The sequence below is a fragment of the Quercus suber genome, unplaced genomic scaffold, assembly GCF_002906115.3.
Source record: "Quercus suber isolate HL8 unplaced genomic scaffold, Cork oak 2.0 scaffold_315, whole genome shotgun sequence".
NCBI classification, from domain to species: Eukaryota; Viridiplantae; Streptophyta; class Magnoliopsida; order Fagales; family Fagaceae; genus Quercus; species Quercus suber.
In genome coordinates this window covers 466,800-476,470 of record NW_027069770.1, presented here as the reverse complement: position 1 = coordinate 476,470, position 9,671 = coordinate 466,800, and positions in this window count along the sequence as shown.

Here is a 9,671-nt window from a genome sequence, read left to right as displayed (position 1 = left end):
TCTAGTCTACCCCGCCCTTCTCTCTCTCTCTCTCTCTCTCTCTCTAGAAACCAGAAAGCATTCTCTTCTTTCATTCCATAAAAAAACAAAGTAGTGGGTGCCCTTTTCTACTCTTTTACAATTCTATCTTCTTCAAATCCCCTTTATTTTCTCTTGGGGTTGACTGTGGACTTTATACTTCGTCTGAGGATTCGGGTCTAGATCTGGTATGGTCTTGGATCTGTTATACACTTTACAGTTGGTTTTGCTAATATACTTCTAAAGCTATTTGAATCTTTGTTTATCTCTCAAAATTTTTTTTTCCTGGTTTCATTACTTTGCGTTTTATGCTTTGGATTTTTCATATTAGTTCTATAGTTTTATCATACCATGTCTTTGTAACTTTATTTCCTTTAAAGGGTTTTCTTTTCTTGGATTTCTTGTAGTTGCTTTGTTAATTTGTTTGGGTTTTTTTTTTTTTTTTTTTATCATTTCAAAAAATTTTGGAGTTAGAGCACAAGGAAGCCATATAAAATGGTATGGGGGGGTTTGGTTTGGTTTAAAATGTTTGTTTATCTATTTGCATTTCTCAATGGATAATTAGCCCAGGAATCTTACCTTGAAAGGTCAGATTTAAAAAAAAAAAAAAAAAAAATTGCTTTGATTTGTCTATTAATCCCTCTCTTCACAATAAAAGACAAACTTTAAGATCCCTTTGGGCGTTACTAATTTTTTCTTTTACTTAAGTGAATCCTTTATTTTTTGTTTGGTAAATCTTTAGATTTTTGAAGAGTTGGTAAGTATATTCTTTTTCGCAATATGGGTATAATTTTTTAGCTTGTTTTTTAGTTTATTATGTGGTTCATGGAATGAATTGGTGCTGATTTGGTGGTAAGTTTTTTAATGATGATTTACTTTAGTTGGGGACCTTGTATTCGGTTAAGATTGAGTCTTAGTCTTTTTTGGTTGTTTCTTTTTTTGGTAGTTTTGGTTATTTAGTGTTCAAAATGTACTCCTAGTTCTGAGTTTCAAGGGTTTTGGTTAAGGTTTAAGGGTTTAATTGCATGTGATACTTCCTTGTACATGTTTGTGGCCTAGTGTTAGAAGGATCTTGTTGTTGTTGAGAATGGAATACTAGCGTGGGATAAAGTCTAGAGTAAGAAGTGTTCGGATTATGACCTCTAAGCAAAAATTTCAATCTTTAATCTTTGAAGTTGAAACTCAAAATAAGTTGATTTTTACTTGAGTTTGGCATTATAACATAGTTAGAACATCAGGCTTAGAAATGATCCATTCTTAATGTATGAAAGTAAATAATTCAGTAGTTGAAGGGAAGAGTTATCAAAGTGGAAAAAAAAAAAAAAAAAAAAAAAAAAAAAAAAAAAAAAACTTGTTCTCGTGGTGGGTTGGAATTTAGGTAATTTATGGTTTAGAACTTCAAAAAGAATATTTGATAGAAGCTTTAAAGGGCTCTGCTATCTCTTGGGTTTTGCCTTAATGGTTGGACTTTGTAGAGGACACACTCACACACATTCTCTCGAGCCATGCAATGTTTGTCATTATAATGTCTTAACTACTCTATAAAGCACTACATGGGCTTTGTACAGTTTACAAACACAAGGCAATTTTTAAAATATTTTATTTTTAATATTAAGTGACTGTTTGGATCTGGCTTTTCAAAATAAATTATGATATTTCCTAGAATATGTGTTGCTTAACAATAATATGATATTTATAAAAAAGATTATTTATAAATAAGTAAGCAATCAAACTTTGCTGTATATCTCAAATTGAAATAGAGTGTAAATCACAATTGATAATAGATTATTAAATTAGTTTTTAAGATTGTAAATTTCTTATATGTTTTTATTCTTTATCAAATGAGTTATTTAATAAGTCATTTGTAATTTTGTTTTATGTTTTGTGATGTTGATATTGTGTAGAAATAAAACTTGTGTATTTGTTTTACTTATCTTTGTGTTATTTTGTTTTAGATAGCAATGTTAGGATTTGTATAATATTAAAATTATTGAATAAATATTAATAAGTTTAACTGAGTTCATGCTTGATATAAGTGGTGAATTCAAAATAATGCATTCTACATCAAGTAATTTGTTGCATAACTTTTCAATTGACAAACACATGTTGTTTTCTTTATTAAAAAAAAATCTTGTGAAAAATACTAGTAAACCCGACCCGACCTACTCGTTTTACCATGTCTAGGCACAACCCATGAAGTTTAGGTAAATTTGAAAAAGAATATTGTCTTGTGACCTTCATCTTGATGAGGATCTGAGGAATAATATCAGGTCTATCTAAAATTGGTTTTTCACATTGTTTGAAGTTCTGAGTGTTTCCTTTCCTCCAAATAACCACATGAGACAATGAGGAATAACCACATGAGACAATAAGGGATTGCAGGCAACGAGAAGCTTTCAAGTTTCATCTTGCCTATAGGGTTCTCTATAGACATAAGGCTTTGTTTGCCCATATCCTAATATTTACTACCAGACTTCCACTGTTGTTATATTGATTTTTTTTCCATGTTTGTGTCTGTCATAGAATTATTTATGGAAAAATCTTTCACTGTTTAAATTTCTTTTCTTTTTTCCTTTTGTTTCTGCTAGGGCATATAAGTGGTATATATATTAAACATTTGTTTTCAAAGTGTGGGTGTTGGGGGCAAGAAACACAACAATTTCAAAGGGGAAAATACAAGTCATGTTGAAAATGGTTATGTTTGAGATTTAAATACTAGTATTAAAACTTTGGGGAAGGCTGGGGGTGGCACATTCCCTAAACTTGCCATTGTAAATGTTGATGGTTTTAGTCATTTAGATCATATTAGGTTTGTTATTTAATATCTAGAAATCTATCCTTTTCATCTCATTTCCAAAGTCCTAGCGTGTAAGAATTATTTCTTTCTAAGTTGGTTGACATAACCTTGTAGATAGCTCTAGGTAGTGGTGCTGGTCACTGTGACTCATTTGCATCATAGAAGTTGCTGCATATGCAGAGCTCAGAAATGATTGAATAAAATTGTCATTGAGGTGGAATGAAGCCAGTTGTTATGTGAGTTATTGAAAATGGTTGACACAATTAGAAGGTGATAATCTGTTTTAGAGTGCAAATAATGGGTTTCATCTTTCATCTTCAAAGGGAGCATGCAATAGCGAGTGTGTAATAAGATTTTTGTATGAAATAATTTATGAAACATCATAAATGGGAAATAGTTTTTCTTCTTTGGGGGTGGCAACAATTTGAGCCAAACTGTCATAGATTTCCTTTATATGTGCTCTATTCAAGTGAATCTTTTGTATATTATTCATTTTTCTCTAGTTATTTTGGCCATCCTACTTGTTTTACGAAATGGTCCATATATTTAAGTAATAATTTTATTCTTCTTTGTATTCTCAAATTGTATATCTTTACAACATGTATTCTTGCTACTCATAGGAAAAAGGTCTTGTAATGGTATGATTAGCCACAAGAGTAGCAGGATGCCAGTTTTAATTATAGGGAAGAAGAAAATAAAAATATGTAGAGCAATTGATCATTGCATTTTATTTTATTTTTTTGAAAAAAAAAAAACCACAGAACTTTAAAGTAATATTTAGAAATTTCTGTGGCCTTTATTAATTGATTATAAGTAACTTTTTTTTTTGAGAAACAATTGATTAGAAGTAACTTGATTGTCTCAAGCCCTCTATGCGTCAACTTATTTCTTTACATTGGTTTAATGGTTATAAGATTAACTATTCAGGATTATTGTAAATGGTTTGGTTGCTAATTTATTTGCACGAGATTATTGAACCCACTATCATAAGTAGTTGACTACTGTTTATTGCATGTTACAGTCGTGCATTTACATAGTATTGTATTAACAGGAATTAATCTATTAAGGACTGTGTTTTGTTTTGTGTTATATTTTAAATTCAAATAATGTTGCTTACGTAGCTACTATTTTAATTAAATCCATGTCTTATGAAAGATGCTTGCGGGGTTAGTTGAGATCTTCAAGAACTTTGAGAAAATGAATGATTGTGTTGAAAAGATATCAAGCTATAATCACACACTTAGATGGATATAGCTATGAAAATGACAATATGCAATTTTTATTTCCGCATGAGGAACAAACTAAATGAGTACATGTTCATTTAATTATTAGTAACTTGTGTAAGTCACCTAAATTATTGTTGTCAAATCTGTCTTTCTATTTTATTCAAATCTGTCTTGGCATCCTATAAATATTTAACCCTTTAACCCTTGTTAATACAATTTAAGCTGGGTTTGGATTGCTCGTCCAATTTTTTTTTTTTTTTTTTTTTTTTTTTTTTTTTCTTTAGGGGACAATTATTTACATTCATTTTATTAAAAAAATATTAAAAATAGGTTTCACGGTACTATTTACGGATCATAGATTGCTATTATTCGATTCCCCAACACGGGAATGATTTATGACTTTCAATGTTATATGGATTACCAGTCACGGTCGAAGTGGAATGGACTTAGCCTCGTGTAAGAGTTGTTTCATGTAATGGTTACTCATAATACCACCTCAGTTTTCAATGCTATTATATTTAAAAAATTTCTCTTAAGTATTTAATTAATGAAAAAAAAAATTGAAAGATAATCTCACATAAAAATTTCATATTAATTTTCTAAACTATTTTCAATTTAGAAAATTATATCTATAATAACAAAATTTTAATGAAATTGGACGAACATTGTATTCACTGTTTTAATTATATTGATATTTGTGTATTAATTTACTTGTTTTATTTTAAATCTTAATATTTGTGCTTACACAAGCCAACACACACTCTTTCAATGCATAGGCAATTATAAAAATTTTCTAACAAAACCTAATTAAATTTCTTGATATTTCATTATGTATATACAAGCCTTTTTAAAAAAATAAAATTAATTGTAACCTTTTTTTCATTTATGGATCACAAATGTAGGAAATATCTTTACTTTTCAACAATTTTCCACCGATGATATATTAATGTATAAATGTGTATTTGTATGTTTTGGGTTAAAATTATATAATTTATCGTTTTGTTACAAATTCTTTCCAGTTGACTGTTTTAGTTCTTATTACTTTCCAAGCAAAATGTAAGTCTATGACCAAAAAATAAATAAATAATCCAAAAGAACTAAGATTTGGGACACTCAGTTATAAATTGGGACGATGTTGGTCAACTGCCCTAATAGCAATAGCCATTTGGCAAGATTTGACTTCAAAATGGAAAAAATGTATAACTAACGAACGTATATCTTCGTAAACATATATGTTGTGCACGCTTTATAAATACTTAAAGATCAATTTGGACAACAAAATGGCACTCATGTAAATATTGAGTAGTAATTTTATATTATTAAACTCATTGGAAAATAACATATCAATTATATTATGCTCATTTGTTTAGAATTTTTAATATACAAATACATAGTGTTTATATTTTTCATAATAATATTCCACTTATAAGTTAAGGTTGTGATTTTTAATAATTATGAGAGGTAAAATGCCTTGACATCCACTGAACTTTGGAGTCGCTTTATAAAAACAATTTTAAACCAAGAACTTTGTAGCTAAATTGACATCTCTATATATACAAAGTACTTGGGGATCTGGAGGGAGGGAAATGGTTCGAGGTGTCAATTTTAAACCATAGACATAGAGTAATCATTTGTTTGTTTGAACCTTTTGAAGTTAATTTAAAAATAATACTCCTTCCGTTCCACTTTTTTTTTTTGTCCTCTATTTCATTTTAAGATGTCTGGAAATATTGTCCTGCTTCTAAAAATAAAAGTAATTAATTTACTAATGTTCCTATTATACTCCTATTAATTTACTAATTCAATTTTTTGATAAATTTTTTTAAGGTTAGTTTTAGAAACTTATACATTTTTAAAATGTAGACAAGACAATAAAGGATGTTCCCTTAAAAAGTTTGACTTTTCAAACATGACGAAAAAAGTGGGATGGAGGGAGTATCAAAATTATGGTTTTATTATACAATTAATGTCAAATTTTATTAATTATATATTCATTTTGACAAAAATTAACAAAATAATATATAATGAATTCAAGCTTTTTTTAAAGAAGAATTTAAGCCCTTAACACTTTTTAAAATCATTAAAATCATAAAATGTAAGAGTATACTTTCTTTTCTTTAGTTAAAACTTTTGCTTCTTTATTTTCCTTTTGATTTTTGATTTTTTTTTTTTTTTTTTTTTTCAATAGTTTAAAAAAAAAAAAAACTTCTTTCAACCGTTTGGAAAAAAAATTAGTTTAAAAATAGAAAGTTAAATATTTTCAAGAGTTTAGAGAGGAAAAAAAAAAAAGAACCTTTCAATAATTTAAAGAATAAATTTTTAGTAAATTTTAAGGACAAAAATAATGTTTTAGTCTAAAAATGATTAAAAGAATGGTCCTGAAAAGTTGGAAAAAGATTATAAATAAATTATAAATAAATAAATAAAACCATCTTCCATAATCCAAGTTTGTGTGTTACCCTACAATATAGGTGGATTCAACGTATAGTAAGTTAGTTATAATAGCTTAGAATTTTAGGGGGAGAGACCATTTGTAAATAAAAAAATGTTATATACTCACAAACTATTTTACAAATTACTAAAATAATATGTAATTATTAATAAGTAAAAATGCGACGATAACAGTAAATTCAGATAAAACCTATAAAAATTTGTCATATCAACAATTTATAAAAATATTAAAAATATTGTAAAATAACTTTTGCGTAACATTTTTTTTTGCAAATATAACTTTTTTTTGATTGTTGAGAAGATTAGGCTATAATTACTAAAGCTATTGGAAGGCCAAATTAGGGAAGAATTATATTCCATTGCCGGATCATTCCAAAGAATACCTAAAAAAGTTTAGGCTAAAATACAAATTACACCCTTTAAATTTGAATTAAATTCATTTTAGTTTTCTGAACTTCTCTTTCATTCAATTAAGTTCTTTAAGTTTCAAATTTATTCAATTAAGATATTTTGTACAATTTCGTTAAAAATTTACCATTATAAATATAACATTTTTCTACATTGAAAATAACTTAGAAAATTAATAAAAATATTTATATAATTTTTATGTGAGATTATTTTTCAACTATTTTTCATTAATTAAATACTTAACAGAAATTGTTTAAATATAATAGCATTGAAAAATGAGGTTGTATTGTGATGAGTATGAAACAGCCCTCTCACACGAGGCTGAGTCCATTCCACTTTAGACCGTAGCTAGTAACCCATATAACATTGGAAGTCATAAATCATTCCCATGTTGGGCAAGCTGTAAAGAGACCCATCGAATAATAATAGCGCATCTATGATCTTCCACTGTTGTTGCTGTCAAAAACAAATTATCAATAGTTATGCCAAAACTAACACTTCAACAAATACCACTTGAGAGATTAGTAAGAGACAGAAAAAGGTATATTCCATTCAAAATGGAGCTGCCACCAACACCAACCTCTAAATTAACATAAATTGAAAAGCATTAATTAACTTTCAAGTTTCAACGAATTCAAATGCCATTTATAGCCAAAGTCACAATTACTTGATCTATTCCAAATTAACAAGGGTCACCACCGCACACCCTTAATGTAATGGTCACTTAACAAATATAAGTGTTTTTGAGATGTGGAGGGCGAGAGTCAGGGTTTAAGTTTTCAGAAGAAAGTTTTACACACATATACACTTAGATTAGACTAGAATAAAACTTCTATCTTGTATTAAAAAACAAGAGTCAATATATATAGGATGCCAAATTGCTAATAAATATTCTACTAAAACAAACTCCAAGTGGCAAAAGGGAATTAAATCAGATTCTTGATGATTGATGTATCAATGTTTCATTAAATGGCCAAAATCTTCCATTTTCTATTTAATCTATAGTAGTGATTACAGACTTGCAAATGCTTATGATCAAATTTGAGAAAATTGAAGATGAAAAAAATATCATAATAAATAACAAATTGAGTGTGTTTCTGCATTCAAGTAGTTTATTCTAGTTGTGGTCAAGATCAAGTCTAATATGAATAGAAACAATTTATTCGACAGGACAGCCGATTAAAAAAATATTGGTACAGCAGTTTTGTGAGTTAAATAAAATAGCAAGACAGATTTGACAACAATAATAAAGATGACATACACAAATTACTAATAATTAAATGAACATTTACTCATTTATTTAGTTCCTCAAATGGAAATAAAAATTGCTCAATGTCATTTTCATAGCTATATCCATCTAAGTGTGTGCTTATAGCCTGATATCTTTTCAGCACAATCATTAATTTTCTCAAAGTTCTTGAAGATCTCAACTAACCACACAAGCATCTTTCATAAAACATGGATTTAATTAAAATAGTAGCTATGTAAGCAACATTATATGAATTTAAAATATAGTGTGAAACAAAACACAGTTCTTAATAGATTATTTCCTGTAAAAACAATATTCTAGAAATACACGACTGTAACATGCAATAAACAGCAGTCAACAATTTATGATAGTGAGTTCAATAATCTTGTGCAAATAAATTAGCAACCAAACCATTTACAGTAATTCTGAATAGTTAATCTTATAACCATTAAACCAATGAAAAGAAATAAGTTGATGCATAGAGAGCATGAAAGACAATCAAGTTAATTATAATCAATTAATAAAGGCCACAGAAATTTCTAAATATTACTTTCAAGTTCTGTGGGGTTTTCTTTTTTTAAAAAAGAAAAAAAAGAAATAGAAAATGCAATGTTTAATTGCACTCCATATTTTTATTTTCTTCTTCCCTATAATTAAAACTGGCATCTTGCTACTCTTGTAGCTGATCATACCATTACAAGACCTTTTTCCTATGATTAGCAAGAATATATGAATGTCAACATTGCAAAGATATACAATTTGAGAATACAAAGAAGAATAAAATTATTACTTAAATATATGGACCATTTAATAGAACAAGTAGGATGGCCAAAATAACTAGAGGAAAAATGAATGGCATACAAAAGATTCACTTGAATAGAGCACATATAAAGGAAATCTATGACAGTTCGGTTCAAATTGTTGCCACCTCCAAAGAAGAAAAACCATTTCGCATTTATGATGTTTCATAAATTATATCATAGGGAAAATCTTGTTACACACGCGTTATTGCATGCTCCCTTTGAAAATGAAAGATGAAACCCATTATTTGCACTCTCAAATAGGTTATCACCTTCTAATTGTGTCAACCATTTTCAATAACTCACACAACAACTGGCTTCTCTCCACCTCAATTACAATTTTATTCAATCATTTCTGAGCTCTGCATATGCAGCAACTTCTATGATGCAAATGAGTCACAGTGACCAGCACCACTACTTAGCTATCTACAAGGTTATGTCAACCAACTTAGAAAGAAATAATTCTTACACACTAGAACTTTGGAAATGAGACAAAAAGGATACATTTCTAGATATTAAATCACAAACCTAATATGATCTAAAAGACTAAAACCATCAACAGCTACAAGGCAAGTTTAGGGGATGCGCCACCCCCCATCTTCCACAAAGTTTTAATACTAGTATTTAAATCTCAAACGCAACCATTTTCAACATGACCTGTATTTTCCCGTTCGAATTGTTGTGTTTCTTGCCCCCAACACCCACACTTTGAAAACAAATGT